Raw genomic sequence first — 19786 nt, 5'->3', positions numbered from 1 at the left:
GACTCCCCTCCTTTGGTGCGCCCCCTAGGGACGGCCGGCCTCCTCCCTCCCTCCTTTATATACATGGGGAGGGGGGGCACCCTAGAACACACAAGTTGATCTTTTAGCCGTGTGTAGTGCCCCCCTCCACAGAAACACACCTCGGTCATATCATCCCAGTGCTTAGGCGAAGCCATGCGCCGGTAACTTCATAATCACCGTCACCACACCATCATGCTGACGAAACTCTCCCTCAGCCTCAATTGGATCAAGAGTTCGAGGGACGTCACCGAGCTGAACGTGTGCAGATCGCGGAGGTGCCGTGCATTCGGTACTTGGATCGGTTGGATCGCGAAGACGTTCGACTACATCAAGCGCGTTACTAAACGCTTCCGCTTTCGGTCTAGAGGGTACGTGGACACACTCTCCCCGCTCGTTGCTATGCTTCTCCTAGATAGATCTTGCGTGATTGTAGGATTTTTTTTTGAAATACTATGTTCCCCAATAGTGGCATCCGAGCCAGGTCTATGCGTATATGTTATATGCACGAGTAGAACACAAAGAGTTGTGGGTGAGAATAGTCATACTGCTTAGCAGCATGTCATATTTTGATTCGGCGGTATTGTTGGATGAAGCGGCCCAGACCGACATTACATGACCGCGTTCATGAGACTGGTTCTACCGCCGTGCTTCCCACACAAGTGGCTAGTGGGTGTCTATTTCTCCAGCTTTAGTTGAACCGAGTTTGACTACGCCCGGTCCTTGTTGAAGGTTAAAACAGCACACTTGACGAAAAATCGTTGTGGTTTTGATGCGTAGGTAAGAACGGTTCTTGCTAGAAGCCCGTAGCAGCCACAAAAAACTTGCAACCACAAAGTAGAGGACGTCTAACTTGTTTTTGCAGGGCTTGCTGTGATGTGATATGGTCAAGACGTGATGATTGTTGTATGAGATGATCATGTTTTTTAACAGTTATCGGCAACTGGCAGGAGCCATATGGTTGTCGCTTTATTGTATGAAATGCAATCACCATGCAATTGCTTTACTTTATCACTAAGCGGTAGCGATAGTCGTAGAAGCAATAGTTAGCGAGACGACAACGATGCTTCGATGGAGATCAAGGTGTCAAGCCGGTGACGATGGTGATCATGACGGTGCTTTGGAGATGGAGATCAAAGGCACAAGATGATGATGGCCATATCATATCGCTTATTTTGATTGCATGTGATGTTTATCTTTTATGCATCTTATTTTGCTTAGTACGGCGGTAGCATTATAAGATGATCTCTCACTAAATTTCAAGGTACAAGTGTTCTCCCTGAGTATGCACCATTCTGACAGTTCATCGTGCCGAGACACAACGTGATGATCGGGTGTGATAAGCTCTACGTTCACATACAACGGGTGCAAGCCAGTTTTGCACACGCAGAATACTCGGGTTAAACTTGACGAGCCTAGCATATGCAGATATGGCCTTGGAACACTGATACCGAAAGGTCGAGCGTGAATCATATAGTAGATATGATCAACATAGTGATGTTCACCATTGAAAACTACTGCATCTCACGTGATGATCGGACATGGTTTAGTTGATATGGATCACGTGATCACTTAGATGATTGGAGGGATGTCTATCTAAGTGGGAGTTCTTAAGTAATATGATTAATTGAACTTTAATTTATCATGAACTTAGTACCTGATAGTATTTTGCATGTCCATATATGTTGTTGTAGCTAAATGACCCGTGCTACTGTTCCGTTGAATTTTAATGCATTCCTAGAGAAAGCTAAGTCGAAAGATGATGGTAGCAACTAGACAGACTGGGTCCGTAACTTGAGGATTAGCCTCATTGCTGCACAGAAGAATTACGTCCTGGAAGCACCGCTAGGCGCAAGACCTGCTGCAGGGGCAACGCCGGACGTTATGAACGCCTGGCAGAGCAAAGCTGATGACTACTCGATAGTTCAGTGTGCCATGCTTTACGGCTTAGAACCGGGACTTCAACGACTTTTTGAACGTCATGGAGCATATGTTGGGGAACGCAGTATTTCAAAAAAATTCCTACAATCACGCAAGATCTATCTAGGAGATGCATAGAAATGAGAGGGGAGAGTGTGTCCACGTACCCTAGTAGACCGAAAGCGGAAGCGTTAAGTAACGCGGTTAATGTAGTCGAACGTCTTCGCGATCCAACCGATCAAGTACCGAATGCACGACACCTCCGTGATCTGCACACGTTCAGCTCGGTGACGTCCCATAAACTCTAGATCCAGCTGAGGCCGAGGGAGATTTTCGTCAGCACGACGGCGTGGTGACGGTGATGATGAAGTTACCGACGCGGGGCTTCACCTAAGCACTACGACAATATGACCGAGGTGGAAATCTGTTGCTACCTCTTGAGCACTGCGTTGGTTTTCCCTTGAAGAGGAAAGGGTGATGCAGCAAAGTAGCGTAAGTATTTCCCTCAGTTTTTGAGAACCAAGGTATCAATCCATTAGGGGACTACACGCAAGTCGCCTCGTACCTACACAAACAAATAAGAACCTTGCAACCAACGAGATAAAGGGTTGTCAATCCCTTCACGGCCACTTGCAAAAGTGAGATCTGATAGAGATAATAAGATAAATATTTTTGGTATTTTTTTATGATATAGATTGAAAGTAAAGATTGCAAAATAAAATAGATTGGAAACTTATATGATGGAAAATAGACCCGGGGGCCATAGGTTTCACTAGTGGCTTCTCTCAAGATAGCATAAGTATTACGGTGGGTGAACAAATTACTGTCAAGCAATTGATAGAAAAGTGCATAATTATGAGAATATCTAGGCATGATCATGTATATAGGCATCACGTCCGCGACAAGTAGACCGAAACGATTCTGCATCTACTACTATTACTCCACACATCGACCGCTATCCAGCATGCATCTAGAGTATTAAGTTCATAAGAACAGAGTAACGCATTATTCAAGATGACATGATGTAGAGGGATAAACTCAAGCAATATGATATAAACCCCATCTTTTTATCCTCGATGGCAACAATACAATGCGTGCCTTGCTGCCCCTGCTGTCACAGGGAAAGGACACCGGAAGATTGAACCCAAAGCCAAGCACTTCTCCCATTGCAAGAAAGATCAATCTAGTAGGCCAAACCAAACTAATAAATCGAAGAGACTTGCAAAGATAACAAATCATATATAAAAGAATTCAGAGGAGATTCAAATATTGCTCATAGATAATCTTCATCATAAACCCACAATTCATCGGATCTCGACAAACACACCACAAAAAGAATTACATCCAATAGATCTCCAAGAAGATCGAGGAGAACTTTGTATTGATATCCAAAGATAGAGAAGAACCCATCTAGCTAATAACTATGGACCCGAAGGTCTGTGGCAAACTACTCACACATCATCGGAGAGGCTATGGTGTTGATGTAGAAGACCTTCGTGATCGATTCCCCCTCCGGCGGAGCACCTAAAAAGGCACCAAGAGGGGATCTCACGGGTACGGAAGGTTGCGGCGGTGGAAATAGGGTTTCGTGGTGCTCTCGGATGTTTTTGGGCTATATGAGTATATACATAGGCGAATGAAGTCGGTCAGGGGACCCACGAGGGTGGCGGGGCGCCTACCCCCTGGGTGCGCCTCCCTGCCTTGTGGCCTCCTCGTTGCTTGCTTGACGTCCACTCCAAGTCTCCTGGATTGCGTTTGTTCCAAAAATCACTCTCCCGAAGGTTTCATTCCGTTTGGATTCCGTTTGATATTCCTTTTCTGCGAAACACTGAAATAGGCAAAAAAACAGCAATTTGCACTGGGCCTTTGGTTAGTAGGTTAGTCCCAAAAATAATATAGAAGTGTATAATAAATCCCATTAAACATCCAAAACAAATAATATAATAGCATGGAACAATCAAAAATTATAGATACGTTGGAGACGTATCAAGCATCCCCAAGCTTAATTCCCTCTCGTCCTTGAGTAGGTAAATGATAAAAACAAATTTTTTGATGTGGAATGCTACCTAGCATAATTTTCTATGTAATTTTCTTAATTGTGGCATGAATGTTCAGATCTGAAAGATTCAAGATAAAAGTTTAATGTTGACATAAAAATAATAATACTTCAAGCATACTAACTAAGCAATTATGTCTTCTCAAAATAACATGGCCAAAGAAAGTTCATCCCTACAAAATCATATAGTTTGGTCATGCTCCATTTTCGTCACACAAGAATGCTCTCATCATGCACAACCCCGATGACAAGCCAAGCAATTGTTTCATACTTTTGTAATCTCAAACTTTTTTCAACTTTCACGCAATACATGAGCATGAGCCATGGACATAGCACTATGGGTGGAATAGAGTATAATGATGGGGGTTATGTGAAGAAGACAAAAAAGGATAAAGTCTCACATTGACGCGGCTAATCAACGGGCTAGGGAGATGCCCATCAATTGATGTCAATGCAAGGAGTAGGGATTGCCATGCAATGGATGCACTAGAGCTATAAATGTATAAAAGCTCAACAAAAGAAACTAAGTGGGTGTGTATCCAATTTGCTTGCTCACGAAGACCTAGGGCATTTGAGGAAGCCCATTGTTGGAATATACAAGCCAAGTTCTATAATGAAAAATTCCCACTAGTATATGAAAGTGACAAAACAAGAGACTCTCTATCATAAAGATTATGGTGCTAATTTGAAGCACAAGTGTGGAAAAAAAAGGATAGTAGCATTGTCCCTCTTTATTTCTTTTTTTTGGGCCTTCCCTTTGTTTGGCCTTTCTCTTTTTTGGGACAATGCTATATTAATGATGATCATCACACTTCTATTTATTTAGAACTCAATGATTACAACTTGATTCTAGAACAAAATATGACTTTATATGAATGCCTCCGGCGGTGTACCGGGATGGGCAGTGATTCAAGAGTGACATGTATAATAGATTATGCATGGTGGCTTTGCCCCAAATACGATCTCAACTACATGATCATGCAAGGCAGTATGAAAATGATGAAGCATGTCATAATAAACGGAACGGTGGAAAGTAGCATGGCAATTTATCTCGGAATGGCTATGGAAATGCCATAATAGGTAGGTATGGTGGCTGTTTTGAGGAAGATATAAGGAGGTTTATGTGTGATAGAGCGTATCATATCACGGGGTTTGGATGCACCGGCGAAGTTTGCAACAACTCTCAAGGTGAGAAAGGGCAATGCACGGTACCGAAGAGGCTAGCAATGATGGAAAGGTGAGAGTGCGTATAATCCATGGACTCAACATTAGTCATAAAGAACTCACATACTTATTGCAAAAATCTACAAGTCATCAAAAACCAAGCATTACGCGCATGCTCCTAGGGGGACAGATTGGTAGGAAAAGACCATCGCTCATCCCCGACCGCCACTCATAAGGATGACAATCAAAGAACACCTCATGTTTCAAATTTGTTACACAACGGTTACCATACATGCATGCTATGGGACTTGCAAACTTCAACTCAAGTATTTCTCAAATTCACAACTACTCAACTAGCACGACTCTAATATTAGCATCTTCATATCTCAAAACAATCATCAAGTATCAAACTTCTCATAGTATTCAATGCACTTTTTATGAAAGTTTTTATTATACCAATCTTGGATGCCTATCATATTAGGACTAATTTTTATAGCCAAAGCAAATTACCATGCTGTTCTAAAGGACTCTCAAAATAATATAAGTGAAGCATGAGAGATCAATAATTTCTATAAAATAAAACCACCACCGTGCTCTAAAATATATAAGTGAAGCACTAGAGCAAAAATATCTAGCTCAAAAGATATAAGTGAAGCACATAGAGTATTCTAATAAATTCCGATTCATGTGTGTCTCTCCCAAAAGGTGTGTACAGCAAGGATGATTGCGGTAAACTAAACATCTAGGACACAAATCATACAAGACGCTCCAAGAAAAACACATATCATGTGGTGAATAAAAATATAGCATCAAGTAAAGTTACCGATGGACGAAGACGAAAGAGGGGATGCCTTCCGGGGCATCCCCAAGCTTAGGCTTTTGCTTGTCCTCGAATTTTACCTTGGGGTGCCTTGGGCATCCCCAAGCTTAGGCTCTTGCCAATCCTTATTCCATAATCCATCAAATCTTTACCCAAAACGTGAAAACTTCACAACACAAAACTCAACAGAAAATCTCATGCGCTCCGTTAGCGAAGGAAAACAAACCACCACTTCAAGGTACCGTAATTAACTCATTCTTTATTTATATTGGTGTTAAACCTACTGTATTCCAACTTCTCTATGGTTCATACCCCCAATACTACTTCTTAGCGACAGGAAAATACTTAGAGATAACAGCATCTTTGCACTTATTCCAGGAATCAATACTATTTTTAGGCAAAGACCCATTAGTCCGGCCCATGGATAACAGGCCGGACGCACAAGGACCCCTTAGTCCAGGACTCCCTCAGTAGCCCCTGAACCTGGCTTTAATGACGAGGAGTCCGGCGCGCAGATTGTCTTCGGCATTGCAAGGCGGTTCCCCTTTTTCCGAACTCCAAGATAGTCTTCGGATGCGATGATAGTATCCGGACTTGTGTGCACAACTGCAGAGGATATAATATTTCACGAGTTCAATCCACCGACAACCTTTTGGTAATATGACATCACGCCTGCTCGGCCATTATTTGCTATCCGTTTTAGCTGGCCCGTTGCCCCATGTCCCAAGACGTCGTCCTATTGGCACGTCTTATCCAAGCGGAGATCGTGCCTCCCTTTTTTAAGGGATTCCTGTCAACCCGGACGTGGGTAACCCGACCGTCGCTAGGGTACAACTCCTTGGAAACAAGCAAGTTTTTGAGGCCTAAGAGGAGACGTTTGATATTCGCAGCCTATATATAGGGGTACAGACCCGTCTTTTTCTTCAACCCCTGCTACCACGAATTCCAACACTCGGTTTTCGGTTGCCACAAGCCCCAATCATGTCTGGATCCAGCCGTCAAGGCCGGTGGGTAGCTTCTTCTGCCACGGAGGAAGATATTGCAAAGCTTCGGGCGGCGAGGTACCTGACCGCATAAATCCATCATCGGCTCCCTGCCGAGGGGCAGGTTATTCCCTCCCCCAGATCCGGCGAGAGGGTCGTGTTTGTGTCCCACTTCCTCCCTAGGTTAGGTTTTGCACTTAACCCCTTCGTCCGAGGGCTCATGTTCTATTACGGGCTAGATTTTCATGATCTGGCCCCGGACTCTATTCTTCTTATCTCGGCATTTATCGTCCCGTGTGAAGCCTTCCTCCGGACTCCCCCGCACTTCGGCTTGTGGCTCAGGACCTTCGATGTGAAGCCGCAAGTGATAGAGGGTGAGCATGCAGAGTGCGGTGGTGCTACAGTGAGCAAGCTTGCTAACGCGGTTTGGCTAAAAGGATCCTTCGCCAATTCTTTCGATTTATGGCAGCAGGGATGGTTCTATATCACCGAGCCCCGTGGCTCCAAGTGGGCAGCTGAGCCTACGTTCCGATCCAGCCCTCCAATTCAGCTTGCCTCGTGGATTAGTAAGGGGTTGGACTGGGGATCAACGAATGATGTGCGAACTCAACAAAGTCGCATCCAAAGCCTCGTTGAGAGGGACATCGACATAGCCAACATCGTTCAAGTAATGCTAGTTCGTCAGACCCTGCCGTGCCAGCGACGACCTCTCCGCCTATGGGAGTTCAATCCAGAAGGGCCGCAGACTCTTCAGCACTTCTTCGGCACAACGAACGAAGGAATGTGGAGATTAGTCTTCGGGAAACGGAGGCAATAGCCAAACACCACCAAAGATGTCGGCCTAGACTCTAACCATCCGGATACCCCAGTAAGCACCCGTTTGCCGAATACCTCATAATAAGATACCTAATGACAAGATATTGATGGAATCATCCTTTTTCAGGGTTGGATAAAGAAGGTGGAGTGGATTAGGTGTCCAGCTCCCCTTCCTGAAGACTCAGCTACTCCTGTGTTAACAAGGATGCTGGCCTTGGCTCCATACCGGGCACCAGTAGGGGAGGGTGAGAAGATCCAAGATGACCTTGGTTCCGGAGGTAAGTCGGACACTGAATCCGGAGAAATCGACCTTTCCACGCCCGAAGACAGAGGCGGAAAAGGACCCAGTATCCCTTCTCCAAGCAGGAGGAAAAGGGCTGCCTCCGAAGATTGGGAGGGGCTGTCTTCCAAGAAGGGAAAGATGCCACCGTCGAGTGGCTTGGGTTTGGAAAGCAACGCCGTTGAACCGCTCCAACAAGGGGACAAGCCCTCGGCCAATCCGTAAGAGAATTCAGAGTACGTTGATAGCGTCTCGCTCTGTTGCTGTTACCGAAGATATACGTAACGCATTCATGCATTTTTACAGGTCGGCATAGAGTTTTTCTGGGCGATCCTCTTCTTCGGGGAGTCTCCTCCCAGAGATGATGGAGAGCGAGACGCCTCCTCCTACCTCCTCGCCCAATAAGGCGGATGACTCTGAAGTGTCATCTTGGAGGGTCCCTTTTGACCAACGAGTTACGCAGCAGACAGAAGAGGCAGTACCCGAAGGTGGACCTCCGACCATTTGGGATTCCGGGGCTGATGATAACAAAGGCCCCGGACTGTCTGGTTCGCAGCCGACAGTGATTCTGGAGACGGGTGAACAGATTCCTTCAAAGGATGATTGTGCTCCTGGAGCAGCTTCCAGAAACCCGGAGACTCCGGATATATTGCGGGACATGTTGCGGAAAGCATCTGTCTTGGGGGAACAACGTACCTTGATGGGTACAGTGATTGAGAAGATTTCGTCCGTGAAGAGCGGATTAAATGAAGCCTTCATGAGCCTATTGAAGGGCTTCGAGGTTTGTGACATAATGTTTTCAGCTATGTTTCATTTGCAAAGATGCGCCTGTGTATAGGTAGTAGCCCTTGATACTCGGGTTGGCTTCCACTGGGAAGAAAACGGAGGATCGAAAAGGATCGTTCGAGGAATAACCTGATGAACTTTGAACACAGGCTGCTTCCCCCTTGGCCACTTCTCGGACTATGGAAATTGCCGAGTTGCAGCGGAAGCTTGATGTGGCAGGGGATGATCTTGATTCAATCAATATGCGTCTTGACAAGTCGCATGGTATGTGTTCAAGGCAATCCTCATACATTTTTGCGGTATAAGCATGATGCTGAGATTTAGATGCTGGAATATGCATGGCTGCACATGGTGCTGCCGCCTTTGAAATTCTTCGAGCGGAGCTGGACCGGGCCAAGGAGCAGGCCCGACATAGCCATGCTGCTGCCGAAAAGGCATCGGCTGAATTAAAAGCCGAACAAGCTGCACGGTGCCAAGATGAGTAGAAGATATCCACGATGACGCTTGAACTGGAGAATGCTACTGACCTCTGTGAACTTCTGGAGAAGGAGAGTAAAGCCTTAACGGCTGATCTGGACAAGGCCTTGCAAGAGGCGAGAGAAGCGCGGTCGGAATCTAGAGCAGCCCGTGAGGAGGTTCGACAGGCGAGGGAGATTGCGGCTGGAAAGCCCTTTCTGCTGGAAACTAAGTTCAGTGACCCGAACTATGCCCAGCTTAACCAAGTGTGGAGTTCTCCGGACGAGTTCTTGGACTTGCCGAAGAGTTCTTCCGATGCAGCGCAGTATTACCAAGCATGATATGGGTATGCAACGGGGAAGCTTTTTTGGTCGCAGTTTGGCGCATCAAAGCGCCCCCTGTTGCTCAATGAACAGATGTCCCAATGGGCCGAATTTCATAGGATATCTGGCGCTGCCATGAAGGATGTCATAATCCGGTTGTGGCCAACTGAGCCTGTTCCGAATAGCTATTTCGGTTTGGTGCAAAGGCTTGTTGACGCGGTGCCGCGTATCGACGCTATGAAGCGGTTAACGTGCATTGAGGGTGCACGGATGGCTTTTGCCCGAGTCAAGACGTTCTGGGGGAAGATGAAGGCCATCGATGTTGCGACGAAGGGTCCACCCAAAGGCAAGGACCGTCCGGAACCGGAGCATTATTTTGAAGACGTCCTAGAGGCCGCCCGTTTAATAGAGGGTCAATGCTCAGAAGACATAATGTTCGAGTGAGGTGTATGATAATTTTAAAACACAATTTTATAGTTAATCTGTTTTTATGTTTTGCTCGAAAGCTTGAATTCCTCCTGTGCAGCCGTTTTAATATAATCTGAAAGTTTTCCAGTCGTCGGCTTCAGCCCTCTCGTAGGAAGTACGGGGGTGTTCGGAAAAGCATTTATACATTCTTTATCCAACGTCTCGGTCCATGAAGGAGGTGATAATGCGGCGAACCAAGCAATCGGACTATAAGGCGTTAACACTTTCACTTAGCCATAGGAGTTTTATGGTGGGGCTACGACATAGCCCCTGGTATGTATGCGGCGTATGGTGCCTTACATATTTGCTCTGAAAAAGATCCCTCGTGTGACACGAAGAATCGCTAAAGATTCCAAGAAGTCGTCAAGTGGTTGACCAGCTCACGTCGCATCATGACAATCAGTTTTCGACTTTCTCTACTGAGGTGCTCGTCCGGTTTAGACCAGGGCACAATCGCAGTAGTTCTCCCTTTTCTACCCTAGCCGATAGAGCGGAACGTGGGGTAGCAAGCACAGGAACCGGGCAACCCAACTATTGACCGAAGACAATGATTCGGAGCTGATGCATATAAGGCCAAACTTGCGACGCCGAAGTATGCTATAGAGTTGTTCAGACTTTTACTGGCAACTCATTTGTTCCCACACCGAGCCCCTGGCAGGTTATGCCAAGGTATTTCTGTAAAATAACCATAGGAGCCATATTTGTTTGTGAAACAATGCAGATGCTTAGTTCGGATATTGTTTACTGGGAACTGAGCGATATGCCAATGATTACTTATGACATATATATATATATATATATATATATATATATATATATATATATATATATAAGTCATCCTCCCGGCTCTTTGACATGCTCGGGGTTGGAGGCGGAGGAACATGCATAGTACAGGCTCGAGAAATAGAGAGTGCGCTCTAAAAAAGTTATTTTGGACCTCCTATCGCACGTCTACGCCGCCAGTCCGCGGTGGGGGGAATCCTTGATGGAAATAGCCTCTTAGGTGAGTGTACGGATCCGGACTCCGATAGCGCCAGTTTCAGATGTTTATCCTGTTAGTCACCTGTTTTTAAAGGATAGTGAAGGAAGAAATAAAAAGAAAATAAGTAAAAAATGTTACTGGAATGCTTGCAGGATTGTCCATATTCTTCTTCCGCTGATGCCCATGGTATCTTGAGTGCATAATGATGTATGCGCGGTGCAAATTTTGTAGGTGTGCGGAGCGGGCGGCGGAAGCCGGGTTGCTATTTCTGCTCCGGGAGTGGTCGATCCACGGGTGAGAATTGCTTCTGACCCCCGGTATTTTGTTGATGAACGCCTCCATCGTCCCTGTCGCCAGACGGCCTCCTCCCCTTGTGTTCGGCGTTGAGCTTGCCAGCCTGTTTAAAGACCCAGCAGTTTCTGTTAGTATGATTAGCTGGTCTGTTGGGGGTGGCCGTGAATCTGGCAGGATCGGTCCAATATCCTGTCTAGGTTGGATGGTTCGTCTCGCTTCTCCTTGAATGGCTTCTTCCGTTGGCCGGGCTTGGGATTGCTGAATCTGGCGTTGACCGCTGTGTCACGTGATCTTTCATCATCGTTGCGACTGTTGTATTTGCTTCGTCGTGGCTTGCCATTGCCGTCTCAGATTTCGGAAGTGCCCGGGTCGCTGGCGCTGTTGCTTCTACGAGCGAGCCAGCTGTCTTCTCCCGTGCAAAAGCGGGTCATCCGACCAGTGAGGGCTGTCATGGCTTTAGCTCCTTCTTGGCCGAGGTGGCGTGCAAGCCATTGGTCCCGGACGCTGTGTCTAAAAGCCGCAAGGGCTTCCGCGTCCGGACAGTCGACGATTTGGTTCTTTTTGACTAAGAACCGAGTCCAGAGCTTCCTGGCTGATTCTCCGGGCTGTCGGACAATGTGACTTAGGTCATCGGCATCCGGTGGCCGGACATATGTTCCTCGGAAGTTATCGAGGAAAGCCTCTTCCAAGTCCTCCCAGCTGCCTATGGAATTTTCAGGCTGGCTGTTTAACCAGTGCCGAGCTGGTCCTTTTAGCTTTAGTGGGAGGTATTTAATTGTGTGGAGGTCGTCCCCACGGACCATATGGATATGGAGGATAAAATCTTCTATCCACAATGCGGGATCGGTTGTTCCGTCGTATGATTCAATATTGACGGGTTTGAATCCTTCGGGGAGTTCATGATCCATTACTTCATCAGTGAAGCAAAGCGGGTGTGCGGCACCTCTATGTTGGGCCACACTGCGACGTAACTCCGAAGGAGTCCCTTTGTGGTTTTTGGCTCGGGCGTGGCGAGGTTTGTCACATCCGAATAGATAGCCATCGTCGCGTGCCGAGGCATGCTTTTGCGATCCGTAGATCGGTCTTGCATGTCCTACTCTATTGTCCAAGTCCCTCTGTAGGTCGTCTGGGTAATCGTGACCTGCGTTGTTCTTGCCTTTACGGTGAGGTGGGCGGTTTGGTGTTCGGCTTGAGTTGCCTCTTTATCCGGACAGAGTTGTTGGCGACCTGCCGCATTCTGTGATGATGATACGGGCTCCAACGCCCCTTCATCGGACTGGTACAGCAATCTGTGCTTTGGGTAGCTTTTGGCTAGGCCACTAAGGCCGTATTTTTCGGCGACCAGGACTTCGGTCCATCTGTCGTTGAGTAGGTCTTGGTCAGCTTGAAGCTACTGCTGCTTCTTTTTCAGGCTCCTTACCGTAGCTATTAGCCTGCGCTTGAAGCGCTCATGTTCGAGGGGCTCTTCGGGTACGATGAAGTCTTCGTCGCCGAGGCTTACCTCGTCTTCGGAAAGTGGAAGGTAGTTGTCATCCTCCGAACTGTCGCTGGGCAGGGCTTGTTCAGCGGGGCTGGCTTGCCCGTTTTCTTGTTCCTCCTGTTCGGATATTGCTCCAACAGGGTCTTCATTGCTTTCGGCGCCGTCCGGAGAACTATTTTCTCTGGTGCCATCGTTGCTGCAGCGTGACTTGGAGCGGCGTTTGGGGCGCCGGAACTTAGACTGTGTCTCAGGAGTTTTATTCTCAACTGGATTTCCCTTGTCATTGCCGCGAGCTTTTTTAAGTGTATCGACCATGTACACGTCGTATGAGGGGGTGGCCGTCCCACGCCTGATGACTGGCGGGTCTTGGCCTTGCTCCTTGTCGGCATCGTCGTCTATACCATCAATGTCTTCGGGGCCATAAGCAGGCATGTCGGTTAAGTCCTCGACAGTGGCTATGAAGTGGGTGGCGGGTGGGAAGCGAAATTCTCCATTATCAGCCTCTAGCTCGAATCGGACATAGTTCATCCCTAAGTCCCCCATCAGGGATAGGTTTTTCAATGAATCTAGCACATCGATGAAGGGCGAGTGTTGGAAGATATCTGCGGTGCTGAACTCGAAGATTGATAACCGATCCAACTCGGTGTAGGCAGGCGTTCGTGGTTCAGAATTTATGGCCGGAGACGAGTCCGAAGTTTCGTTGACGCAAATATTGCGGGGTGTCGAGTCCGTGTGCGGCTCCAACGCCGCGGACTCTGTGGCCTTGGATGGCACGATCTGCTTCGGTTGTAAGGCCATTGCAGCAACAGGAGCCATCTCATGGATGTGATCCGATGACTGATTTAAGTCATGTTCATCGAGGCGAGGAGGAGCGATTGGTGCGGTCTCAAATCCATTGAAGATCAAGTCTCCATGGATATCCGCGATGTAGTTTAAGCTTCCAAATCTGACCTGGTGGCCAGGGGCGTAGCTGTCGATCTGCTCCAGATGGCCAAGCGAATTGGCCCGCAGTACAAAGCCGCCGAATACGAAAATCTGTTCGGGGGGAAGGTTTCCCCTTGAACAATGTCACTATCGATGATTGAAGGGGCCATCGAACCTTTTGTCGACGGCACAGTGGAACTCTCAATGAAAGCACCAATGGCGGATCTCGGCTAGGGGGTCCCGAACTGTGCGTCTAGGTTCGATGGTAACAGGAGACGGGGGACACAATGTTTTACCCAGGTTCGGGCCCTCTCTATGGAGGTAATACCCTACTTCCTGCTTAATTGATCTTGATGAATATGAGTACTACAAGAGTTGATCTACCTCGAGATCGTAATGGCTAAACCCTAGAAGTCTAGTATGTATGACTATGGTAATGAATATATGTGTGTACTTTCCGGACTAACCCCTCCGGTTTATATAGACACCGGGGGGAATCTAGGGTTACATATAGTCAGATACATAAGAAGGAATCTTCATAATCGGTTGCTAAGCTTGCCTTCCACGCCAAGTAGAGTCCAATCCGGACACGGGTACAGCCTTTGGCCTTCATATCTTCACAGCCCATCAGTCCGGCCCATGGATAACAGGCATGACGCCCGAGGACCCCTTAGTCCAGGACTCCCTCATTGGGCTCTACCTGAACCCGAGCGAGGCGTTGGGCTCTAACTGAACCCGAGCGATTGCACTACACGCTACGCGTTACTGAACCCGAGCGATCGATCGATGGCTGTTAACTGAACCCGATCGAGTGATTCCTTCGTTACTGCTGCTAACTGAAGCCGATCGATGCTGCCTCTGGATGAACAGTGAGCATTGCTGGGGGGTTTGGATGAACAGTTCCCGGTGGGGGTGGATGAACAGGACCCCGTGGTGTTGCCTCTGGATGAACAGGACCCCGATCGATCGAGCCGGTTGGGGCTGGATGAACAGGACCCCGTGGAGGGCTGGATAAACAGGACCACCCCATGCATAGTAGGATGAACAGTAGACGGTGGAGGGCTGGATGAACAGTAGCCCGTGGAGGGGTGGTTGAACAGGAGCCCGTGGAGAGGGCTGGTTGAACAGTAGCCGGTGGAGTACCGCGCGCTGGAGGCTGGATGAACAGGAGCCCGTGGATGAACAGTCGTAGTGGAGGCTGGAGGAGGTCGATGGTGGATGAACAGTAGCCCATGGAGGCTGGAGGGGGTCGACGGTGGGGATGAACAGTATCCCGTGGAGTCCCGTTTTGCGGTACACCACACCCCTCCCGATGAACAAGACCTCGGTTTCGACCGTAGCGCTCCAACACAAGTCTGTTTCCTCCATTTTGCGGTACACCACACCCCTCCCGATCAACAGGAGCCCCGTTTCGACCGCAGGAGGTCCGTTTCCTCCGTTTTGCGGTACGCCAGACCCCTCCCGATGAACAGGATCCCGCTTCGAACGTGGCCGATCGAACACAAGGCCGTTTCCTCCGTTCTGCGGTACGCCAGGCCTCGTTTCCATTGGCTGTTCCGTCCAAGCCCTCCCGATGAACACGACGACGCATTCCGTTCCGAGCCAGCCGGTTGGCTCCCCATGAACACGACGACGACGCTGTTTCTCCGTTCTGACCCAGCCATGTACACGTGCCATGGCCATACGTACGCGCGAGTAGGCGTCCGAGACCACGCCCGTATGTACGTACGTGGCCGTATTTACTTTCTTGCACCCTGGCCGCTGTACGTACGTGTACATGCTACGTGCGCGCCTCTACATCGACCAGTATGTACGTACACATTCGCGACCAGAATGACAACGCTGCGTACGCTTCGACCAGGTGGGTCCCGACTGTCAGGCACTTCCTTGTGTGCGAAGATGTAGCTGGTGGGTCCCAGCAGTCAGGGGGCGAATCGTTTTTTTGCCCAGACGCACTTCCTTGCGTGCGGAGATGTAGCTGGTGGGTCCCAGCAGTCAGGGGGAAATGTTTTTTTGCCAAATACGGTGGCCCGTCCGGTGGTTCCCCGCTGTCAGGTGGAGGAATAATTATTTTGCGCGTAATAAGAAGGCACTTCCTTGCTGCGGCCGTGGACCCAGCTGTCAGCCTCTCCACGTATAGTACTCTTCCGATGGAAGTCGTTCCTTGACCACGTTGACCACGCCGCGCCCAAAGCACCAGGGCGGTGGACGACGGCGAGGCCTAGGAAGGGGACGACGCGGAGCCGGGGAAGACGCGGCAGTGAAAGCCCGCGTGGAGAGGAGTACGAGGGTTCACTGGTTCGGCTGCGGTGTGAGGCTGCCGTTGCCGCAGAGCCTGGCCAGCGGTGGGAATAGTATGGGGCGGCGAGGCCTCCGCAGCTGCACAGCCGGCCACGGGAGGTAGGAGCATGCGGCACTACCGGCACTGCTTTGGGCGGCTGGAGCCAGAAGACCAGTGGTTGAAGAAGCACTACGGCCGTTGGATGGACATCGCATGGTCACTGGAGCTAGAATCGTTCATATTGACTAAGTTGACAAAGCACTCCGTCCCCGTCAACTTAGTAGGCCCACAAGTCAGCCACCCACCAAGGTGGGTCCCAACTAGCAGGGGGAGTATTCATTTTTTTTGTGCGTAATAAGGAGGCACTTCCTGTGAGTCCGAGCTGATAGGGGGGGGACGTTTTTTCACGAAATACGATGGCCCGTCCGGTGGGTCCCAGCAGTCAGGGGGGAAACGTTTTTTCCGCCAAATATGGTGGCCCGTCCGGTGGGTCCCTGCTGTCAGGTGGAAGAATAATTATTTTCCGCGTAATAAGGAGGCACTTCCTTGCGGCTGCCGTGGAACCAGCTATCAGCCTCTCCACGTACAGTACTCTTCCGATGGAAGTCGTTCCTTAACCATGTTGACCACGCCGCGCCGAGAGCACCAGGGCGGTGGACGATGGCGAGGCCTAGGAAGGGGACGACGCGGAACCGGGGAAGACGCGGCAGTGGATGCCCACACGTAGAGGAGTATGAGGGTTGACTGGTTCGCTGCGGTGTGAGGCTACCGTCGCCGCAGAATAACAGGGGGTGTGGGTCAGTAGAGGGTTGGCCTGGCCAGCGGTGGGAGTAGTAGGGGGCGGTGAGGCCTCCGCCGCATCGCAGCCGGCCACGGGAGGCAGGAGCACGAGGCATGACCGGCGCTGGTTTGGGCGGCTAGAGTAAGAATACGAGAGGTTGAAGAAGCACTACGGCCGTTGGATGGACATCGCACGGTCACTGGAGCTAGAATCGTGCATATTGACTAACTTGACAAAGCCCTCCGTGCCCGTCAACTTAGTAGGCTCACAAGTCAGCCTGCCACTATACTGGGTCCCAGCTAGCAGGGGGAGTATTCATTTTTTGTGCGTAATAAGGAGGCACTTCCTTGCGTGCGAAGATATAGCTGGTGGGTCCAAGCTGTCAGCGGCCGTAACGTTTTTTCGCGAAATACAGAGGCCCTTTCGGTGGGTCCCAGATGTCAGGTAGAGGAATCATTATTTTGCGCGTAATAAGGAGGCATTTCCTTGCGTGCGGCCGTGGACCCAGCTGTCAGCCTCTCCATGTACAGTCCACTTCAGATGCATGCCGGTCGTTGACCACGTTGACCAGGCCGTGCCGAGAGGACCAGGGCGGTGGACGGCGGCGTGGCCTAGGAAGGGAACGACACGGAGGCAGGGAAGACTCGGCAGTTGTTGTTGACATGGATTTCGACCATGATAAACTAAAATGTACATACCACATAAAATAAAAATGCGAAATGGCAAAAATCCGTTTTGCAGCAATTTAAGATAAATAAATAAATTACAACCGTTCAGAACGACGACGGTCGAAAATAATGATATGATATATTGACGGTTTTGCAAACATTGGAAAAGGCCGATAAACCTAAAATATGATGGAAGGGAATAATAATCATAAAGTTTCTGTCCTAGGAAAATCAGAGAGGACAGATAGTTTGCACAAACATACACTGTTATCGATGATTGGATTCTAATGCCGGCATTAATTTAAATTATCATTGACGCTGCAAATATCGCTAGAATATTATCTCATGGAATAAATGTGAGCATATTATTCCATGTCCGCTAATGAAATACTGGTACAATGCAAATCTATTTCCCAAGCAAATTAGCTTTAATAGATTATTAGAGCTAATCAGGCTTAGCCCATTTAAATAAATGAGCTACGTACATGCATTGGTCACTTACAAAGCTGCATGCATGCATAGACCCCAGGCCCATACGGCCGGTGATGGGAAAATAAGCCCACCCTGATTTATTAGAGACAATTGTCAATTGATTAGGGATTAAAGAAATAGAAAAAGGAGAGGCCAGCACGCTCCCATCATCCCACGTTCCCACGATCGGTGGACGTGGGCACGCGGGCGTCCAGCCGCAGCGCTCCGCCGCTCGCCTGCTCCTATAAATACATGCTCCCTCAGCGTACACTGATTTGCTAGTCATTCATTTGCTCCTCGGCCCTCTGATCGTTCTTCCTACTGCTAAAATTACACACACACACGCACATACAACACATAAGAGCACACAGAGAAAGAAGAGGCAGGCGTGATGCTTGCTGGAAGGTTGAAGGTGAGATTCATGGCTCTTCCCTAGCCCCTGATTTGGCCATTGTGGTACAGATCAGGGAGCTTTCTTCTTCCTCCTCTCTCAAAACTCTAGCCCTTGGTTCGGACATCATGGTACAAATCAGGGAGCATGTTTCATCTCTCCAAAATTCTCGTCCTTAGGCCGGCCACCGCGGTACAGACTAAGGTGCATGTTTAATCCATCTCAAAATTTCATCTTTGGTTCGGCCATTTTGGTACAGACTAAGGAGTGTTACATTCATCTCAAATTTTTGTCCTTGGTTCGGCCATCGCGGTACAAACCAAGGGACATGTTATATACACCCCAAATTGTTGCCTTTGGTTCGGCCATCATGGTACAAATCAAGGAGCGTGTTATATCTACCCCAAACTTTCGCCTTCGACTCGGCCATCGCGGCACGAGTCAAGGAGCATGCATGTTCCTTCTGTATGTTGCATATGCTTCGTCCGAATGATCTCCTTGGTTCGGTCGTCTTAGCGATACAAGCCAAGATGAACGCCTCATTCCGTGGTTTCGTCTCTATACATGGATACAAATCAAGAGAGTGTCATAGGTGCGAAAACCTCATAAAAAATTGACTTAATTTGGTCATCATAAAAAAATGGATATGACTAAGTTGGAATGAAATTACGAACGCACTAAACTGAATTCATGACAATCTCTTGTTTGGTTGCGCTACGGGCATTATGTGTCACGCTAGTTGCAATACAGACAAGAACATAAAAATATATTCCTCACTTGGTTACGCTGCATGCGGGCATTATCTTAATGCCATGCGGTGTTAGTAGTAATACGAGCACGGCAAGACTTAATTAAAAATTGTGTTCATGATACACACCTAGAAACCAAAATCATGCAAGACGAATTATAAAACATGTTGCATCATAAAAAACCAATATTACTTGGTTATGCTACACGTGGGCATCTTCTTAATGCTACGCGGTGTTAGTGGTAATACAAGTGAGAGAAAATTAAACAAAACATTCAGGCCACATATTTTGGCCAAAGTCAAATAAAATATGCCATGAAATGCTCCAATGCTATAAGAGCCTAAACTATTAGCATCGTCATAAATAGATATCACAAACTCACTTTACTTGGGTTATGCTACACACGGGCGTCAATCAGGTGACGCTATGTGGAGTTAGTGCTAATACCATGTAAGGTATAAACATAAACAAAAATGATAGATGTCATATAACTCATGCAATACCATAATGGCTCCACAAACCTTCACTTGGTTACACTACGCGCAAGCATTATCTTAGTGCTATGTGATGTTAGTAGTAATACAAGTAAGGCAGAACTTAATAAATAGGTTCACTCCAAATTCACTTATGCATACAAAATTCAAGCAAAATACATGATAAGGCATGTTCCATGTA

This window comes from Aegilops tauschii, chromosome 7, assembly GCF_002575655.3.
Source record: "Aegilops tauschii subsp. strangulata cultivar AL8/78 chromosome 7, Aet v6.0, whole genome shotgun sequence".
NCBI lineage: Eukaryota > Viridiplantae > Streptophyta > Magnoliopsida > Poales > Poaceae > Aegilops > Aegilops tauschii.
The sequence above is the reverse complement of the archived record's forward strand: the minus strand, read 5'-3'. Positions refer to the sequence as shown.